The 11,244-nt window shown below is 38.3% G+C and overlaps 1 protein-coding gene across 2 annotated transcripts in view; it reads right to left on the bottom strand.

Moving 5' to 3' along the window:
- The window catches only part of LOC131435810 (uncharacterized), a 202,801-nt gene extending 192,546 nt beyond the window's left edge, over positions 1 to 10,255 (bottom strand). The window contains exon 1 of one of the 2 annotated variants that reach the window (XM_058604023.1): positions 9,832 to 10,255. The gene's annotated coding sequence lies outside the window, so the exon portion shown is untranslated. The remainder of the gene's footprint in view (positions 1 to 9,831) is intronic. The other variant, XM_058604022.1, reaches the window with a different exon arrangement.
- Positions 10,256 to 11,244: the final 989 nt, after the last annotated feature.

An 11,244-nucleotide genomic window follows, 5' to 3' on the forward strand; every position in this document is an offset into this window, starting at 1 on the left:
AAGGGTAACAAACCAAGAAAAGTGAAGAAACATGTCACAGCCATCGGAGTTGCGATTTTCCTGTACACTCACATCCGTTCGGAAGATTCAACATAACCTACCCGCCCGGTCCTCTTCAGTTTGTGTTCCGCAAAGCGACGGTGTTCGAATGGAGCACCCGCAGAACTGATGACAAAAGATGATACCGACAGGACAGCCAGACAGACAGTCGGAGTGCTCACGGTGGATGAAAGCTGAAAAATCTTGAGTGTTGAAATCGAGAGCTCCGAGAGGTCTGTTTGAAAATGTTGAACCTTTCGGTGAACATAACAACTAGGGTAGAAGGTTTGCGTTCCGGGCACCGCAGAATAAGAGGCCAACTCTGAATGAAATAATATTGATCTGAACAAGCGTGAAGATCTACTTTTTGTTTGGAAACAAGTTCCCAACCGCAAGAATTTTAATTACTTAATAGGATATAGAATACTAATTAAAAACCCCAAGCAGTGATCCTGTTTTCACAAATTCCAACACCAACCAGCAGGTTTAGGGTAGCAATGGAACCAACTACCAGTATTTATCTGTACCAAGAATGAACGGTAGGGGAAACTACCACCAGCATCAAAACCAGAGAGTTGTTGGCATTGTGCGAAACAGGGCTTTGTTCTTGAGTTTTCCTACTTTTTGTGTGCCCAGTACCACACGGTTGCTGATAAGTGAAATGCTGGTTGGGAATGATGACAGGAAGTGGTAGAACTGATATCACGTTTATGCTAAGTATGCGGTTGACTGTGTCGGTATGCCTGCTACAAGATGCTATGTGACATCATCATCATCATCAACGGTGCTTGAGATACTTTGTCCCTAGACATAAAAGGGGGAAGTCAATTTGTGTAAGATGGTTCAAATTGGATACTTGCTATGTGTGAAATAATTATCCCCGACGGGAAGTTTATGATGAAAGGTTCAATTTTTAGAACGAGGCACATATTTCTGTTTATTTTTAGAGTCTAATTGGATTGTGTGAAAGTAGAACAATTTCAGATCCACCAGGAAGTTATAGTTCACCAGTTCTATTGGAAAGACAACATTCAATATATGTGAATTACTGATACTAACAAGTAAATACCATAATTATATTAATTAACTTTTAAAAACGAATGAAACAGCTACGATTGAATATCCTCCAGAGGCAGTACTGGAATCTGCGAACCTTACCCAATCCGAACCCAACTTTTCCTTTGAGTTTTCCCAGAGAAGTGGCGAAAGCACATCTAAGGAAGCACCCGATCCATCTAAACGCCGTACATTACAACCATCGATTCCTGAAATATGGTAATAAGTCATCGCACTTCACATGCTTCGAGTGGGAAGACACTTTGCACACCTCTTCAGTATGTCTATCGTGTTGTTTTGCACGGACTGAGAGATCAATTTCACTCAAGACTGATTTTTTAAAAGCACGGGTTATTAAAACTTGAACTTTTTTCAAATCATTGTGATTCGGAAACTGTTGATAAACAAGCTTATGAAAAGCAAACTTAGTAGCTCTTGGTATATTCAGATCGTAGCCATTCTCAAAAATGAGATATGTCAAAACGAAGCTCAAATCTCACAGGAATCTTCATCCCAGTGATCACTATTTATGAACAACTATTTCAAAAAAGAAATGGAAATACATCGAACTCTTATATCTCGGTGAACGACTACAATTAGGTTAAAGCCGGGGTTAAATAAATAGATATGACAAAAAATCGATCTTTTTTAAAAAAGTCTCGAGTCAAATAGGACTCTATTCATCAATGCAAAACAAAGGGGTTTGTCACACGGAAGACTTGTGCAAGGTGCCATCCACATCGAAACAAGTTGATTCTGATTTTGTTACCTTTTATGTTATTTATTTCTGCTGAGGCTAAGGTCCAATAGAAGATTGGTAGTACCTATTATATTTCTCCGGACAGTGGTTTAAATCGAAAAAAAAACTATTTTAATCCACCTAGTGGTGTAATAATGCCTTCTCATGTTACTTATATTTCCAAAATATCACTAGAATATTCTGTCAAGAAAATTTGTTTTCAGTCTTGAATAAAAAAAGAAACTTTCTTTGGGTATGAGCTAACACAACCTTTTTAATTTGTTAAGGTCATAAGAATTTTTCTTTATTTTGCATTTTTTTATTATCAATAGCAACCTATGGGACTGTGAGATATTTTATTTTATGAGTGAGATTATTTGACACGTACACATACATTTCTTAGCTCGATGAACTGTGTCGAATGATATAGAACACTTAGCCCTCTGGGCCAATTTTCACTAGTCAATTTTTCAAGTGATTGCATAAACTTTTTATATGAGAAAGGTAATAAGTGTACTTGCAGCATCGTTACCACGATTTTGTAATAACATTAACATGTAGGTACAAATTGAATAAAAGGTTTAAAAATTTATATTTTTTTCACCTGAAAAATATACATTTAAATGTGGCAACTCTGCACGCTATACTAAATTGAGCAAAGCAAAGCCGCACGTAGTAACGCGTACCAGTTTTGCATCGTCATTTTGAATGACGATTTAAATATTTTTACACTCATCACTCTATAATTTCATAATCGGAAGTCGGACCTGGATGAAATTGCACAGTATATTTAAAAACAATGAGAGGGGAGCTTTAAGGGGGAGATGGGGTCTAAATGATGAAAAAAAATCATCATTTTTGCAAACTAAATCATAAAAAATCATCATCATTTTCAGAACTATCGTTCAAAATAATAAATTCAAATGTTTTGTATGATAAAAAGCATCTTTTGAACAACATTTTGTAATTTTTTCGTGGAAAAGTTGTTGAGAAATAAGGCGGTGAAGAGGTATTTTCGAGAGCGCTTCTAAAAAATCATGATTTGCGGTGCCCACTGTATCTAAGCGCAGACTAATCAGAAGTGAACAAAGCAAAGCAGCATAGTTAAAGTAGAAGTTTTCCTAGACCCCAACGTTTCTGTTTGATTTTTTTTTAATTTTTCTATTTTTGGTGGTTGTTCAAAGTGAAAACTATGATTTTACACGAAAAAAGTCGCCATTTTATAGCTGTAAAACCTTCCCAAAGTTACAAACAACGAAAAGGAAAAAGTTGGGGTCTAGTTTTTTATATGTAGAAAATGTGCGCAAAAATTGGAAAAAAATGGTGCCGTAGTTTTTGAATGACGATGAACACGGACTTTCAAAACCTGCTTTCGAGAAAAACGGGTTTAAAGTTTTTTGTCTATAAAATCAATGGAAACAATTTATTACTCAAGGGAGTCCTACGGGCAAACCATAACATTTTCAAAAAATCATATTTTTTCTTTTATAGTTTGTTATAATGAAACATATCAAGAATGTTTTGTCAATCAAAGCAGAAGGCCTGTGTACTGAGCTTTTACTTCTTCGCAATATGAGATGAGCATAAAGGTTTGAAAATTTAACAAAATATTCTTAAAAATAGAAAGAAAATAATAAATGTTTTTTCAAAAGTGTTAGACCCTACCCACCCCTTAATTTGAATCATGATTCGTTGTTGAGAAATCGAAGTGAGTTCCATTTTTGGAGCTTTTATTCACTATTATCGGTGCTTCCGGAAGCGGAAACCGGGGGCTAGTAGACCCAAAGTAGTTTTGGACATTCACTAACTAACATTAAATTGAATATTTTCACTAATCGCACTGTAATACCGGAACCGGAGGTCGGATATGGATCAACTTCTCGGGGACTTTTCAAAGAATTTTAGGACCTTTTATTTGCTTTTTAGTTTGTGCAAATCGATTAAGAAATTTCTGAGAAAATCTAGTGTGCTTTTTTATAAATTCGCATATATTTCCTTGTAATTCTGGAACCGGAAGTCGGATCCAAATGAAATTCAAGAAAATTATATGAGGCTATAAGACCTTTCATTTGAACCTAAGTTTGTGAAATCGGATCTCTGAGAAACGTGTGTGACTATTTTTTCCTTTTTTTGGTGCATATCACCCTGTAATTCCGGAACCGAAAGTCGGATCGGGATAAAATTTAATAGCAGTCTATAAAATCGGTTCTGTAATCTCTGAGAAAAATATGTGACATTGATATGTTTACGTTTCGTCTTTAACTCATCAGTGCATAGCAGTTCAAATTGAACTGCTTTATGCAAAACTCGGCAGTTCAATTTGAACCGCTAAGCAGACGTAAAGTTTTTATCGATTTTCAAAAGTCTGCAAAAGTCTGCACAACAAAAATTGTCTGCAGCACTATACTCGAAATCTGCAGATTTACAGACAAATTTGCAGATCTGGCATCTCTGGTAGTGTACAATAGAGTGTACGAAATGAGCGAATACGATCTAACAATGCCTGAAACTTAGCCTACAAGATCAAATTCAATTTGTGTTGATTTCAAGCGCTGCAAAGTTAGACCCGCAGCTACCGAAATTGAAATCTTTCTTAAGGAACGAATGCATCTAGCCGTTAGTAATGCAAGTGACATTCAATTCAACAAGGCTTCTAACTCTGTGTACATTATGTTCAAACGTAAAAAAAGATGCAATTGCATTCGCTTCGATTAACAACGAGGTGCACAGTGTTGATCACTACAATGTTAAATATAAAATCCCTGTGTACATGGTGAACAATGCCATAGAAGTACGCGCGCATGACCTCCCCCCGCAGACCAGCGATCAGTTCGTTCGGGAATACATGTCGCAGTATGGTGAAGTTCTTTCTATCGAAAGGGAATTGTGGCGGATTTTTTCCCCGGTTTCCGGAATGGCGTATGAGTAGTACGTATACAACTACGTAAGGCAATTCCATCTTACATCGTTTGTGGTCAAGGTGGAATACATCCGTGTGACACGCTGATTACCTATGAAAATCAGTTGATTACAGGTCAGTTTTGTGAATAACCTGCACACTACGGCAAACCTTGCACTGAAACAACAACGAAAACTAGTGAGCGCAGTACTCTTGTTTCACCATCAAACTAATTAGCAACTGCAATAAATGTACAACAAGGCGCATCTACAACAAATAGCAACGAACTCAAGACTGCGAATAACAAGGTAAACGGAAACCAACAACAATGCCACCGATGCGGCAATGGATGGCGAGACGAGCCACGAACAAAGTGCCACTCAACCATCGCAGGGTAGAAATGGAATCTGCTCTCCCCCTAGAAAAAGGGTGACAACGAGATTCAATACAAAAAATTATTTATTTGAAAAATCGGTTCAATCGGCCACGTAAAGCATGTACGCAAATAGGCCTGAATAAAAATATATTTTAAATAAAAAATATCTGCTTTAAAAAAGGCGGGTGGGTAATGCCAGAGACATAACTGGATGTCGTGAATACGAAAACCACTGACATGTTCCTTAACACTTCCGAATATCAATTAGTTGATCAATTGTATGAATTTCACACAGCGAAAAGTGCACAAATCTAATCAAACTGTTCTAGATTTGCACTAAACTAAGGATATTTACCTTCGATTTGCGAACAACAAATCCTAATAGTTCTTTAGAAAACTTTTAGAGCCATTAGAACGGCTGATTTTGTGTGATGCTCCCAACCGCTGTCCTCTTTTCGTTGTTTTTTCACCAATGCAAACAAATGGCAGCAGTGACGTAAACGCTCTAGTCGGAAGCGAAACTAGCTTTGCAAACGACACACAATACATCTGCTCGCAGTGGCGATAGAATTAAAACTGATCCAATTTTTGTTAAGAGGTTTCTTTTTACGTGATTTCGTCTGTAGCTTTTTCACTAATGGGCGGTACTAACGGCTATAAAAATAGCAGCATATAGAATTTTGATTTCGATTATTTCATTTCGGATTTGCATTTCATTGAAAGAAACTATCAGGATGCTGTACGGAATTCATTCCTGCCTTTCAGAAGGACCAAATTGTGGAACTCACTACGATATTAAACACTGTTCGGAGCATTTTTCTTGAACAATTTGTTGTACAGCAGCAGATATTTTGTTCTCTTCCTCAGAACACGTTCTGATTGGCTGGTGTTGACATGGGTCAAATGAGACAGGTTTATCAATAGTGTACTATTGAAATACTTCAATGCTTTTGCTATACACGTTTAAGTTGAAAAATTTCGATTCTATTGGTAGTTAGATTATATAAATCCTTTCACAGTTCACTGAGCTATGAGCTTTAAAAATACGAAATGGTTCGTTAGATACAACAAGAGATATTCACGATCAAAAACTTATCACTCTCTCAGAGGGTAAATTTTGTAAAGGCACCCCATAGTAAAGTAAGTCGTATTCACGACAAAAATCTGATAAACGGTCAAAGCAAATGGGTTCATGAAATATTTATATAAACGTAGAATATTTGTCAAAAAATCATAGATAAATCCTAACCAGAATCAAGCCAACCTATTAGTTGCTAACGTGATAACAAAGAACAGGGAATCATTAAATTATTAATTTTCTAATGAACGTTAACGAATGCTGATACTTTTCAACGGATTCAAACATTCACTCATGGGGCTTTTGTTCGACTTCTTCCATCAAGTTATGCACTGTCTCCTTACAATGGCATATCTAGGATAATTAACGTGGAGTGGAATCGGCTTAGCGAGCAAAAAATGGTCCGTCGATTTCACCATCGAAGAGCGACAAAAAAGCAAACCGAACCGAAGATTGTTTTGCCGCCTCCTAAAAACGTTGTGTCTGAGCCGAATTCAGTCTTCAGTGCGTTCGACAAACGTTTTCCGAATACTTTTATTACATTAGTAACAATTGGTTTGGCTACATAGATCAATTTTGACTATTTTAAGAACGAGTAGCTGGAGTTTTCGAGATGAGCGAGAAAAATTTGTCTTGCTTCAGTGCAACTTCAACAAACGAGAAGCAAATATCAATATTAAACAGTAGGCATGATACTTGTTGAGGTCGAAGGCGACATAGCGTACCCAGTTTTCACACCTATTACAGTCAAAACGCTTGTTTGAAGTTAGTGTCGAACCTAGGCTAGGCAAAGATATGTGAGATTTTGTGTGGCTATGCTACCGTCCCAGCCAACGTTTGCTCGATCTTGAATTAAAATGTTATTTTTTTTTAGGGTTAGAATTTTTCTCATTTGAAACTGAAGTCAACCGCTAAAAAGCTAAATCCATCCATCTAAAATTTAAAATTTTCCACCTGGGTAGGCAGTACAATGAATTATATATCCATTCGAGGCATTCGACAAAAAAAGTTCAGGAAATACTGTTCTAACTTCTGTGCGACGTACAATTTCACACCCTACGTGATCACAAAAAATCTTGATTAACTTGATTTAAAGCTTGCTTCATTTAGAATTGGAACAAACTTTTGCTCATATTGTGGCGCTCCTGGTGGGCATATTTGGAATTTCTTGGCGCCCACGTGTCGGGAATTTTGTCAACTTCACGTATGATTTTGACATTAAGCAAATCGACTGTACTTTGTAAACAATCAACATGGAAGCTGAAAGAAGGGAAAAAATTGTGCACAGTCATTTGGAAAATCCATTGTGGTCTGCATCTAGGCTAGCTAAACAGCTGAAATTGCCCAGTAATACTGTATGGCGCGTTATCAAACGGTATAAGCAAACATTGACGACGATTCGGAAGCCTCAAGCCAATCGTCGAAGTGGAACTGTCGACCGGAAACTGCGTGGTAAATTTTGAAGACGATTAAGAGGAATCCTAATCTGTCGAACCGTGATTTGGCCAGAAATTTGGTGCTGCCCATAGTACCGGGAGGAGAACCCGACTCCGGGAAGGAATCAAGTCGTATCGAGCTAGCAAACAGCCAAATCGGACCGACCATAAAACAGAATAGTGTGGTCAAAATTCGTGCTCGGAAACTATATGTGCTGACCAAGTTCGACGGGTGTCTTCTAATGGATGATGAAACTTATGTCAAGGCTGACTTCGGCAAATCCCAATGGCAGGGAATTTGCAGCTGTGGCAAAAAAACGAAAGTTTTCGTTACAAATAAGACAATGACATCGGAACTATACCAAAAATAGTTTCTCCAAAAACGAATTTTGCCGTTCATTCGATCTCACGACCATCCCGTAATGTTTTGGTCAGATTTGGCAAGCTGTCATTACAGCAAAGTCGTTCAAGAATGGTATGCAGAGCAAGAGGTCCAGTTTGTTCCGAATAACCTTAACCCACCCAACTGCCCCTAGTTCCGCCCTATTGAGAAATACTGGGCAATCATGAAGAGGAGACTAAAGGGAAAGGCTGTCAAAGACATCAATCAGATGACGACCTGGTGGAATAAGATAGCTAAAACGATGGACGAAGAAGGTGCGCGCCGCCTAATGAGCCGTGTTACAGGAAAAATTCGAGAATTCTTTCGAAACCGTGACGAATAATTTTATCTGTATTTTTTCTGAAAAGTATGAAGAAAACGCTACATTTGTATAAAAAAAGATCTTGAATTCAATAATAAATAACTGAAATACAGGCAATTGTCTTTGTTCCAATTCTATTTGAAGTAAGCTTTAGTTGACAATCCCTAGTCCTATCATATATAATCAGCCAAAGGATGTAAATATTCAAAAGGTAAATGGAATGGGATCTTGTTTGTTCTTTTATTTCGGTCACGACAATCAGTCGGACGGGCAAAGTAGTTAAGTTTATGTGAATGATTCTGCAAACCTTAGTTTTAACGAACGTCGGACGAACAAAGTCGATAGCATATTCATAAGGGAGAATACCAAAATGTTAATTTCTTTAACCACCTTAAGAAAAATGGTATCAATTTTCATAATCGTAGTATTAGGACAGACGATTACTTTTGCACCTCGATGTGTCTTCTTCAAGCAGTAATTAATTTGTAAAATGCCAACGATGTGTTCGGAAAATTAACCCATCACATGAAGAGAGCTTTCCGTAATATCCCGTCCCATTCTACAACTGGTACGGAGAAATCCAATTTACTCCATCGAATCACACATGACTGTACGAAATGTTGTTATAACAATAATGCGGGCATTGACGTAAACATTCCATCACAATATTTGATCCATCCCGCCATCGCCGTCACGCATCAGTTTCAGCCGTTCGTCATCCATTTTCGTAACAAACAAAGAACGTACATACCATCCTATGGCCTCTTTTGATCCACAGGGTTCATAAGAATAGAAACCAGTTCGAAAAGAAGGATTGGATGTGATAGGAACAATATCCATTATAATGATTACGACAATGTCTCTGCTCCACGTGCACCGAGTTCTGCCGTCTGGCCTAATATTTCACCAGATTTTCTTGTATGTACTTCGTTTTTTTTCTTTTTCTCTCGTTTCACTTTCCATACCGTCAGAAAACCGACAACACAAATTGACATCGACTGAATGGGTCGGCGTTAGCAGGGAAGATAAATAGGAAACTGGCTCCTCGTCCCACACCATTGCCGACACTATTTATGTTTGCAGCTTTTCATCTCTTGTGCACGATTTCCCACTGCGAACGTATACTTCAGCTAGCTCACTTTTAAGCGCCCTTTGGCAAACGATGGATGCAAACTGTGTGCATCACATATCATTCACGTCCTTCCCAGAACTACAACAGCAGCAGATTTTGTTCCGATGGTAAACCCATCCGGGTACCCGCTAATTAACACTTCTTGACAGTCAGACCCACACACAGTCACCAGCAGATGGTAGCGAATTGGACATTCACCACCGTCCAAAATCTAGCAAACCTTCATCTCTAACAATTAAGGCTATATGGAAAAGAATTGTCCACTTTATTTATTCAACAAATTCAACTCGTTGTGTACGAATAGATTCACTCTTGCACACGAGAGGTACCATAGGAATCCCCTAATGAAAATAGCACTGAAACAATACCGACCCACTAGACAGGACTGCTCTGCTCCTAGGCTGCGCTCCGCTATTCAGATAGTGTACCACTAGTTTTATCTTTGTTGAGCCACGCCACACACCACGTTCGACAAACGGTGCGCACAATTCAAAAACTTTTCTTTCGGTAGCCCTGCTCTCAACTCAATTCAGCACAAACATCACGTCCGAAGTCCTCCTGCACTACAGCTAACATCAGCGTGTATACTGTGAAACCGTGGAGTTTTCCGAGTTTTCCTCCAGTGCTTCTCTACACAGTTGGTCACACGAAACGAACGACGGCTGAAACCAGACTGACAGATTCCGATGGTGCCTGGTTCGGTCGGTAATCGTGCACCGAGTAGCGCTCTCCAAAACCGGTCTACTTCGATGCTGATGCTGCTGCTGCTGCTGCTACTGGAAGAAGGATCCGAACAGGCAGGCTCTCGCTCTTCGACTGTACCGGAGAGCTTTTCCCGAACGGAGGAAAACGTTATTTTCCCACGCTATTCATTAGAACAGGATTTGCTACAATACGGTGCCGAAGGCAAATGTAGGTACGACATCGCGGGAAACCAGAAACTCGAAGCTGGCATGAAACTCGATGCCGTAGGAATCATTTGTCCAATGGAGACGCATGATTACTGGTTGGAGTTGTACTAGTTTTACATAGGAACACATGCAAACTATGGAAACTAACAATATGAACTTTTTTATATTCAAATAAAAAGATACTAAACCATTTGAGAATTATTCATTCCTTCCTGTAACTCTGTATCAAGTCCAGCGGTCAGAGACCCAAATCGTCGAGTTTACCTAATCGTGGATGTTTTACAAAATTTAAAAGAACCTCCTCTTAAGGGGCGGGTAGGGTTTGATACTTTTGAAAAATCAATTATTATTTTCTTTGTATTTTCTCATAGTAAAACATTTCAAGAATATTCTGTGAAACTTGCAAGCCTATCGGAGAAAAACTCGGCAAGTTATGACCCTTTATCTTTGCTTATCTCATACTGCAAAGAAGTAAGAGCTCTGCACACAGGTCCAAGATTTCTGCTTCGATCGACTTAAAAACTTGACAAAACATTCTTGAAATGTTTCATTATAAAATAATACAAAAGAAGGTATATTATTTTGTGAAAATGTTAGACCCTACGAGCTTTTTTGAGTAATAAATTGTTTCCATTGATTTTATAGACAAAAAACTTTGAACGCGTTTTTCTCGAAAGCAGGTTTTGAAAGTCCGTGTCCATCGTCATTCAAAAACTACTGCACCATTTTTTCCAAATTTTGCACACACTTTTTACATATAAAAAACCAGACCCCAACGTTTTCCTTTCCCTTGTTTGTTACTTTGGGGAGGTTTTACAGCTAACTATGCTCCTTTGCTTTGTTCACTTCTGATTAGTCTGCGCTGAGATACAGT

The sequence above is a fragment of the Malaya genurostris genome, chromosome 3 (genome assembly GCF_030247185.1).
Source record: "Malaya genurostris strain Urasoe2022 chromosome 3, Malgen_1.1, whole genome shotgun sequence".
NCBI classification, from domain to species: Eukaryota; Metazoa; Arthropoda; class Insecta; order Diptera; family Culicidae; genus Malaya; species Malaya genurostris.